General features: G+C 39.4%; 1 protein-coding gene across 1 annotated transcript in view; it reads right to left on the reverse strand.

The window, feature by feature from the left end:
- MMADHC (metabolism of cobalamin associated D) overlaps nucleotides 1-2,020 on the reverse strand; it is a 287,294-nt gene extending 285,274 nt beyond the window's left edge. Inside the window, exon 1 of the mRNA XM_044074878.1 lies at nucleotides 2,005-2,020. The gene's annotated coding sequence lies outside the window, so the exon portion shown is untranslated. The remainder of the gene's footprint in view (nucleotides 1-2,004) is intronic.
- Nucleotides 2,021-10,362: the final 8,342 nt, after the last annotated feature.

A 10,362-nucleotide genomic window follows, 5' to 3' on the forward strand; every position in this document is an offset into this window, starting at 1 on the left:
ACAGCTTTATGGATTTTTTGTTTTACAATAAAGTGATCGTGCTTCAGGACACACAAAGTGCCAAACCCATACTTCTCAACCTCTTAGCAGTAAGCACAACAAATCTAGACCAGGTCAAAACAAATGGGGGGACAAGGGCCCCAAAATAAGGACATATTCTGATCTTATAAACTTAGAAAGTTGCTAGAATAAAAGATTCTGTTATAGTATGCATTATGTTATAGTATGCATTTTCTGAATGATGTGAAGTCAGAAATTCAAATGTCTATCACTATTAAATGATGTTAGTCTTCAATGATTTGCCAGAAAACCACAAATGTTATGTGGAACAAATCAAAAATATTTATTTTATTTTACATTTGTTGACTGGGAGTGTCCGACTCAGCTAGAAGCCCTTTTTCAGCAGAGGCCTAGGGAGAAAAGCTCCAAAATGTACAAACATTAACATAAGAAATGAGAGGAGATATTCAATAGGTTAAATTTACACACGACTGTTAACAAAATTAAAAACAACACTATAAAATGGTGGGAGATTGGCATAATGGTTAAGGTGCTTACCTTAGAAACACAAGGTGCACGGTTTGATTCTGACATGGGGTAATTGTCTAGGCTTAAAATGGCCCATAAGGGCATTTAGCCTAGTACATGAACCTAAGAATGATAACAGTGACTAATATTTTATACTTGTATTTAGTTTGCTAACTTAAGGTTCAGACAGGGAGTATAGCAAGAGCTTTAGAAGTTATATAAATAGTTTGATATGCAGAATATGGAAAAAGCTTAGATTCAGTAAGCAGAGTATGGTGAGGGCTTAGGAAGTTACATAAAAGCAGAGAATGTAAGTTGTGCATGTTATGTATTATGAATTAGGTAGACAGTAACATATAAGTAGGTAGTGGTCAGGGAGGATGCATACAATGACAGATCCAGTGTTCTTTAAAATAGTCTTTTGTGGCCAACTTAAATTGTCTGGGGCGAGTTAGGTTCCTTATTTCTAGTGGAAGTCTGTTCCATACAACAGTGGGATGATAGCTGCATAAGTTACATCCCAATGTCCTGGATTTAGATTTGCAAACATTTAATAATTCTTGGGTTGCACTTAAGAGATGACTGGTATGGGAATAGTAAGAGATGAGAGGTGATAGACCTAGGCAGAAATCAGGCTGATATAGAATTGAGTGCATGATTAGCAGCCGATATTGTAGAAGCAGGTGAAATATGAGTAAAAAACCTGGACATTTTGTAAAAATCTGGACAGCTAAGATGTGTGCCCAAACACCTTACAAATGGAATTACTGAAGAAAAAAATGTCAACATCGATGAGCGACACGGAAAACAATAACGGTTCGTTAATGCACACCACACGTACCAATCTGTCACCACAATTTATATTCAGTTATGCAGTTTTCATCATAATATCGTGCATTATAACTCTGACAAAAATATCAGTATTTTATACTGTGTTAAAAACTAGACACAACCTTCTAAATTGTGAAGTACAATATGCTGCACTGCTAGCCTTAAACCACTAACAAATAAGAAGCACGTGTATTTTAAACATAACATAATGCATGCAATTAAATAAAAGTAGAACGGGCTGTTAACTAAAAAAACAAGTCACTTTCCTAAAGGTGTCAACATCTCACAGGGCTCCACACATACAAAGATAATTATACTACCGCGCAAATAACTTCATCGCGTTTGATGCATTTTCAGTTTTATCACACCGTTACGTGTTTATTTTACAATAATAATAATAATAACTTACACTGGACATCATGTAGGGGCTTCCTTTAAAATGACCCACCTCCACCTAGTGGGGAAAAGAGAAAGCAAGAGAATGTCACCGAGACGGAACAAAAATCCCTCTTTCTAACCCAGATTATCCAAAATGTAAATTATTTAAACAATCTTTTGACAGCATGAAAGTCTAGCAAAATACCTAAATAGAAAGCTAAATCAACAAAAACCGTAAAACACACACAAAAAAGTACTAATACTCACGTTGCTTCTGTCTTCTGTTGCAGTGGGACGACAAAAACAGATACTCAATCCGGAAGTGAACAGGAACTAGAATATATCCTAACCGGTTCTTTCTTCCTTGTAAGTATTCTTCAGATACCGCCGTAAAAGCGAGTTTGAGTAGTTATGAACTTTTGTCCTAGCATGCATTTATCAGTGCATGTTCTTGACTTACATTGAAAGCAAACTGGTGGAAAAGTGGTTAATTTGAGCAGTGTAATGCCGCAGGAAAAATAAAGTTTGACTGCAGTTCTCATAATGCGTTGTACAATACTTATAGGGATTAAATGCGGGTTAGGGGATTGGGGTTAATAGAGTTTACCACAGTTTAATGTCAAAATGTGTGTGTGCGTTCATGAAATACTGTTATGGAGCAGCTACTGCAGTGCATTACGATTCATGTGACACTGCAGAGTATCTACTTTGTCTATAAAAGCAAACATTTAATAGGATGTTCTAGTTTTTGCTGTCCTTCTGTTGCAGTCCCACTCGTACATTCCCGAAAAGAATTGAAAATTTTGTGAGACAAAGGGAAAAACTCCGATTGCCTATATTTAGCTATGAGGTTTCACTGTAGTCCACTTTCGTTCCCTTTAAGTATATATCATTAACTAGTTCATTTCACCGTCAGTTTGTGCTTAGTAGGTACTTCTTAAGTAAGAAAACATTTAGCGATCAATATTATTTGCTACAAAATTCCAAACCAACCTATGATAGTCTATTAAAACATAATTGAGTACAATGCCCCTTTTGGGATGTACCTTACCAGACACCTGCAGCAACTGGAAAGACCCGAAAAGTACCTCACCAAGAGGATCAAAGGGCTCAAACAGATGCCATATGCTGCCCAGTTAAAGAAACTCCAGCTCTACTCAGTGGCATACCGCCTGCTCAGAGGCGATCTGTGCCTGATGTATAAAGCCATGTCCAATCCGGAATTAATGGACATGCTGCACCTCAGAAAATCCAAATCCCATCGAGCTAAGCGCTCGAGAGACTTGAACCTCAGCACTGAAATAAATAGGACATGCTGGAGGGACAGATTCATAACCCAGAGGCTTCCTTCACTCTGGAATAAAATCCCAGAGGAATCTTGATGAGTGGATGGGGGATCGTAGGTTTACCTCGGGTATCACTTCTGTGTCACTGTTAGACAGAGGCACAGTATACTAACCTCGAAAAAGGGCATAGCAAAATTAATTTAAAATGGGTGGCGAAAGCCAAACACACTCTGGCTAGGCTTATAAATGCTCTAGGGCAGATAGCCTAGTATGAACCTATAAGACAAACACAAGGTCTTCTATAGTTATGTAAGGAATCTCCACAACAAGGCCTTCTATAGTTATGTAAGGAATCTACACAGCAATACCCAGATTTGCACTGAGTTACTGCATAATGGTATCTCCTACACCGAACCAACAGATATTCCCAATATACTGGCCGACAGATTCAGTGCCAATCCCCCCCCCCCCCCCCGAGGACCAATCACAATACCAGTAAATTGCCAGGCACCCAGTGTTACTGCTGCACAGGTTAAAACAGCACTGTCCAAGGCCAAGAATACAGCTTCTATGGGACCTGACAGTAATCCTGGCTGTGCTCTACATGAACTACAGAGTGAACTGGCACCTCACCTGTGTGCCCTGTTCAGTCACAGCCTCAACTCAGGCTTTGTCCCTACTGAATGGTGCACTGCTGCAGTCATCCCTCTCCACAAAGGAGGAGTGACTACAGACCCCGGGAACTATCGCCCCATTAGCCTAATGAGTCTTTTATGCAAAGCTATGGAACACATCATCATGGACCTAATACACAAGGATATAGGGAATCTCCAAACTATGGGTCCCACACAGTTTGGTTTTGTGAAGGGTAGATCATGCTTGCTCAACTTGGTCGACTTCTTTGAGTCAGTCACCAGAGCTGTGGATGAAGGCAAGGTGGTTCATACAACCTACCTTGAGCTGGCCAAGGCCTTTGATACCATTCCCCACTCAGGAATCATAGAAAAACTCACTAAGCTAGGCATCAACCTCTATATCACTAGGTGAGTTGCAAACTGGCTCCCAGATAGAACTCACAGTGTAAAAGTAGCTGACTCCAAGACAGACTGCCGACCAGTCACGAGTGGAGTCCCACAAGATTCGGTCTAGGGTCCTCTCCTGTTTGGTATCTACTTCTCTGAAGTCCAGGCCAACACAAAGGGTCTCTGGCTGACAAAGTTCGCAGATGATTGCAAGGTGGGAGCTATTATTAATTCTCCAAGTGATATTGACATCCTACAGAAAGGCCTCACTGAGACCAACAGCTGGTGTCAGATCCATGGCCTTAAGCTCAATGCCAAAAATGTGTTGTAATCCCCTTTGGGAAAAACCCAGTTCCCATGAAGTACCACATCGATGGTAGTCCACTGAACACAGAAGGAGTTATAAGAGATCTGAGAACAAAGGTTGACAGCAACCTCTCTTTTGACCACCACATTGCCACTGTGGTCAGAAAGTCCTTTTATGTGGCACATCTCATTACTAAGGGTTTTACATCCAGGAAGAAAGAGGTCATTGTCTTCTCTACTCTTCCCTCATTAGGCCAATCATCGAGTACAATGCCCCATTTGGCATGCACCTCACCAGCAGCAACTGGAGTGGCTGCAAATGTACTTCACAAAGAGGATCCTAGGCCCTAAACACTTGTCATATATGGACAGACACAAAAAAACTCCAACTATTCTCTGTCTCATATTACCTACTTAGAGGCGATCTGTGCTTGACTTAAGTCTGACCCAGCTCAGTTAGAAATGCTACATCTAAAGAAATCCCATTCCCTCCGCACCACATGCTCCAAAGACCTCAACCTCATTACCACAATCAACAGAACATGCTGGAGGGACAGGTTCATAACACAGAGACTGCCCATGCCATGGAATGGACTTCCTATACATGTCAAACAGAGCACCTCAGTGGCCTTCTTCAAGAGAAATCTTGCTGAGTGGATGGGAAATAGAAAATTCACCCCGGGGATCACACAGGCTCGACAGAGGCACTGGGAACTAAGGTTGGGTGGCATGATGCCAGGGTAATCCTATGGGCTATGCTTGTAAAGGCTCCAGGGCCATTAGCCTAGTACACACCTATGAACCTATGATAGAACGAAACAGAACAGCTTGGCTCGGATTCTAATAAATTCAAGGATATTTTTATGCCATGTCGTGAGATAGAGTGGTATTGATAGATACATGCCTGTTGTGAAAATAAAAAAAAGCAACTGTAACTTTTGCTTTTATTTATTTATTTATTTATTTTACATTTGTTTACTGGGATGGTCCATCTGAGACAGTGCCCATTTTCAGCGGATGCCCGGGGAGAAAAGCTCCAGCTTAAGCTTACATGCAAAGTCATCACATCAAGTAACAGAAATTATAGGCAAGAGTGTTAACACATTTACAGGATAAAAATTAAAACACAAAAATATATACATACCATCAAATAGAACAAGACTTTAAACACTTGAATATAGATAAATATATGGTTGAATTTATATATGTGGAGGAACATAACATTAGTTAGGAAATTAAGTATGGAGAATCACTTAGGCAAAGTAGTGCATAGTTAGTAATACTTCCGTGGTGAGAGTTGCAGCTAGGAATGTAACTACGTATAGAGATGGAGTGTTGTTAGAAGGGATATGTTAACAGAGTTAGTACGTACAGAAAATTGTAGAAGTAGTGCTAAGTTAATAATTCACCTGGAGTGTTACATGTGCAAAGCCAAGATTCAGATAAGTGTCTTTTGAGAGATATTTTGAAATGATTAAGATTACTTATGGATCTAATACAATGTGAAAGGGTATTCCAATTTTTGGCAACAAAGTTTGAGTAAAGAGATTTGCTTGCTGTATTGGATACTTTGGTTATGTGGAGTAAGTCTTTGTTAGACGATCAAAGATTACAAATGTTAGAATAGGGTTGTAGAAGGTACGTTGTCAGGATTCTGCATTATTTTATGAGCCATTTTTAACTGGTTATAGTTCATAACGTGAGATAGTTCCAACCAAGAAAGATTTTTGAGGCATTGACAGTGATGGGTTGAATGTGTGGAATCTGTTGCAAATGTGACAATCTTATTGTAACATATTTCTAATTTACTTAGTTCTGACTTTTTGAGGCTGGTAAGTATGGGGGATGCATATAAGAGTGAGGAGAGAAGGTGCGTTCTAGCTATAGCTATTCTTGCAGCATCTGTTAAGAATTTTTCATTTTTATACATTGTTCCCATTTTCTTGTGAACCTTTTTGATTGTGTTAGAAATGTGTACGTCAAGTTTTGTTTGGGAATCTGGGAAAATTCTAGTATTATTACTGGCAGTGATATAAAAGTTAGCTGGGAGGTTAGTACGTTTAGATGGACGAAAGATCATAAGTTTAGTTTTATTAGGGTTGAGAATGAATTGTGAGTTTGCTAGCCACATTTCAATATCGGAGAAGGCTTTTTGTGTCTTTTTTTTGTGTGTTTGTATTAACCAGCATGATCCCATTCCTCACTGTTTTATGCATATTAACAGGACGAGAATCATTATCCCTCTTCTGTCTCACAAGCAATGTGACAGAAAAGTACTTAGTAGTTTAGATACTCCTTCTTAGGTTAACATAAATCTTTTCGTGAAAACATCACAAATTATCACAGGCTGTGAATGTGGTTGCGATAATACGTAAGTACCCAATATCGTTCAGAATGCACGTTTTCTAACAACATTGTGACAACAGATTAGAAGCAACATTTCTGTAACATTTCCTGAGCACTAACACTAATCTAATAGCAGTTATGTTGTCAGTATAGGATGTAAATGTTAAGGAGAGCATAAGTCCTAGATAGTTTTGCTCAGAAGGGAGGCTAGTGTGTCTGTGTCAGTGTAGTTAATTCCATACATGTAAGCAGAAATGTAAAAAACTGGATCAAGGCAGAAACAATATATTGCCAACTACCTACACACCATGTGTAATGCTGAATTTTGAATGCACTGAAGGATCACTGCCTTTCCTGTGTCCCCAGTAAAAGGGGTGACGTAGAGTACAAAGTACAAACTGGTCAGCAAAATGCATGCAAAGAAAGAATTAAAAAATAAATAAATGCACATGTACTGAGAGTTTTTGTTTAGAATGTTTGCTGACTACCATAAATGTCTAGAGCAATTTTAGTGTGCTGACATATGGTATGGTGATTATAAATGTGGCGCCACCCTGATAGCATGCATTATAAAATGTGTTGCCTGTAATCTAGGGAACCTGGTTGCTAAACCGCATACTTATGGTTCAGAGTTGTGCCTACAATTGCAGTACACTGGTAAGTCTGATACTCTGGTGCAGCCAGAACAGGCATCTTATTTGTTTGTTAGTTAGTTTTTTAACCAGGTAAGTGAATTGGACTGTATACCCTTGTAAGTCATGACATGAGCTCAGAGAGCAGGAAATTTAGTAGGAAAGAAGCTACAATTAATGCACTGGGATAATACAAGAGTTAATAGTGCAGTATTGCAGAACATTAAACATTATAAGCAGTTACCTTGTATATATACCAAAGAACCATATATACATAAAATAATATTTATATATTATGTTCAAGAATTGCTTAGCGGTTTGAATATGAAACGTAAAGCAAAGCAGACATATACAGCAAGCTACGTATGGAAGAGAGGCTGAATATTAAATTAGAATCCTGAAAGAAGGTACAAATTGCTGCTTTCTGCAGGTAATTTTATAGTGTAGCTGTATAGGTTCCCAGTGTTTGCTGGTTTCTAATAATATTTTGTATGTTGTTCCAGGTGGCAGGGTCTGATTTGGAGAATGCCTTCTCTCCTATGGCAGTTTTGAATGTGGGATATACTAGGATAAGGCTATGTTTATCTGAGCTTCTTAAGAAGTATTTTGTTCTCTAAAATTTAATTTTCTGTTGGGGGTTGCAAAAGAGTCTGTAGATATTATAAATAATAAAGTGGGTGTGAGTGGCAGAGGTATCCATTTGAGATCTCTTGGTACTTCACAGTGATGTTTTTCAGGATCAGATAAGTATGCAAATGACATGGAGCGTTTTTGAAAAAGTTCAGAGAATGAAGCCAGTTAAGTAACTTACCCTCAAGTCCTCCTGTGTCCCATACTTTCCTACACACTACAGGAGAGACTGCAGAATATAAGTGATGAATAAGGACACTTTCTGGAGTGAGATTTACATCTGGAATGCAAAAAAAAGGGCCAAGTCAATAGTTTTATCATACCACTTTAAATAAGGCAAATCTAACTCTGTCATTTCAGTAGAAAGCATTGTATGTTCCCTAAAAAATATTTTGTAACTGGTTAGCCAAGATTGTCTGAAATAGTAGTTTGCAGTTTAGAAACATGGGTGTCACAGCTGGAATGTGTGTGTCTGGCATATATATATATATATATATATATATATATATAGAGAGAGAGAGAGAGAGAGAGAGAGCTGGATCTCTCTCTCTCTCTCTCTATATATATATATATATATATATATATATATATATTTGGAGTAAGAACATCTCAACAACATCTATCTTTACAAGCAACAAGGGTATCAGGACTATAATTTGTGTGGTAATGTGGTTGATATGTGAGAGTTCTGCAATCAGAACATTGAAGGAACAGCTCTTTGATACCTAAGCGTGTATGGTAAGTTCTCTAGTTAATAACATAACTGTCAATCAAAGGTTGATAACTCTCCCATCCCATGTTAAAAGAGGAAAAAAAACACTCATTCCAACTTACTGGATGCCAGAGTTGTCTAGGTGCATGTTAAATATCTCAAAATTTTCATTAATGATGTCATCGAGATGAGGCAGCCAGAGTGTACATTCATCCACAAAAAAAAATGGGAATATTACTTTCTGATTCACCTCTAAAGAAATACCCAAGTATGCATATTGTCATGTAATAAAGAGGCCGATGGACTAGACAACTAATATAGCAGGGAAAGCGAGCAGCCTTGTTGAGTGACTGCAGAAGAATGGAGCCTGAGCAGTGCCCAATAGTGATCTCCAGAGTTATTGGTCAAGAATATAGACATTTGTCCCAAGATGTAAATTCTGCTGAAAATACAAACTGTTTAATAATATAGAAAATCTCAAATAAGATTGCCAAAATCCTTATTAAAGTCTATAAGTAATTCACCTATAGGTGTAGCTGTGGGCTGACTAAGCTTTCACACAGTAACCTAGGTCAGCGTGCCTGTTTTTTCATAGGTTCATACTAGGCTATCTGCCCAAGGGCATTTATAAGCCTAGCCCATAGTTATGTGGCTTTCGCCACCCCTTTAGTTTGAATTAAAACTATGCCTATCATTTTGCTGTGCCTCTGTCAAGCAGTGACACTGAAGTAATCCCTGGGGTATATCTGCAATCTCCCATCCATTGGTCAAGATTCCTCTTGAACAAGGCCAGAGAGGTGCTCTGCCTCACATGTACCGGGATTTTGTTCCACAGCATAGGGAGTCTCTGGGTGATGAATCTGTCCCTCCAGCACGTTCTATTTATAACCGTGTCAAGGTTTAAGTCCCGCCCTTGTGGTTCTGAGGGATCTAGATTTTTGAGGTGAAGCATATTCATCAAATCTGGGTTTGACATGGCCTTATATGTCAGGCACAGGTCACCTCTGAGCAAGCGGTATGAGACTGAATAGAGCTGGAGTTCTTTCAGTCGGGCAGCATAAGACATATTTTTGAGACCCTTTATCCTTTTGGTGAGGAACTTTGTGGCCTTTCAAGCTGCAGCAGGTGTCTGGTCAGATACATTCGAACGGGGCATTGTACTCAATCATAGGTCTAATGAGTGATGAGTACAGGGGACGATGACCTCCCTTGATCTAGATGTGAATCCCTTCATGATCAGGTGGGCGATATAGAAGGTTTTCCTAACTACTTTAGCAACATGAGTGTCAAACGAAAGGCTACTGTCAACCTGGGTCCCCAGATCCCTGATGACTTTTTCAGTGGATTGCCACCTATATGGTAGCTAGGGGTAACCTTGTTTTTCCCGAAGGGTATGACTATGCATTTTTTGGCGTTTAACTTCAGGCCATGGCTCTGGCACCAGTTATCCGTTTCTGTGAGGCCCTTCTGGAGGATATCTGTGTCAGATGTGTTTTCGACTATGGCCCAGTTTGCAGTCATCTGCAAACTTTGTCAGCCATAACCCTCCTGTGTTTGCTTGTACTTCAGAAAAGTAGATGCCGAACAAGAGTGGACCCAGGACTGAGCCCTGTGGGACACCACTTGTGACAGGCTTTGAGTCTGACATGGCTCCAGCAACTCTGACCCTGTGGGTTCTGTCACTTAGCCAG

Source organism: Protopterus annectens, chromosome 6.part0, assembly GCF_019279795.1.
Source record: "Protopterus annectens isolate FY-2018-M chromosome 6.part0, PAN1.0, whole genome shotgun sequence".
Lineage (NCBI taxonomy): Eukaryota > Metazoa > Chordata > Ceratodontiformes > Protopteridae > Protopterus > Protopterus annectens.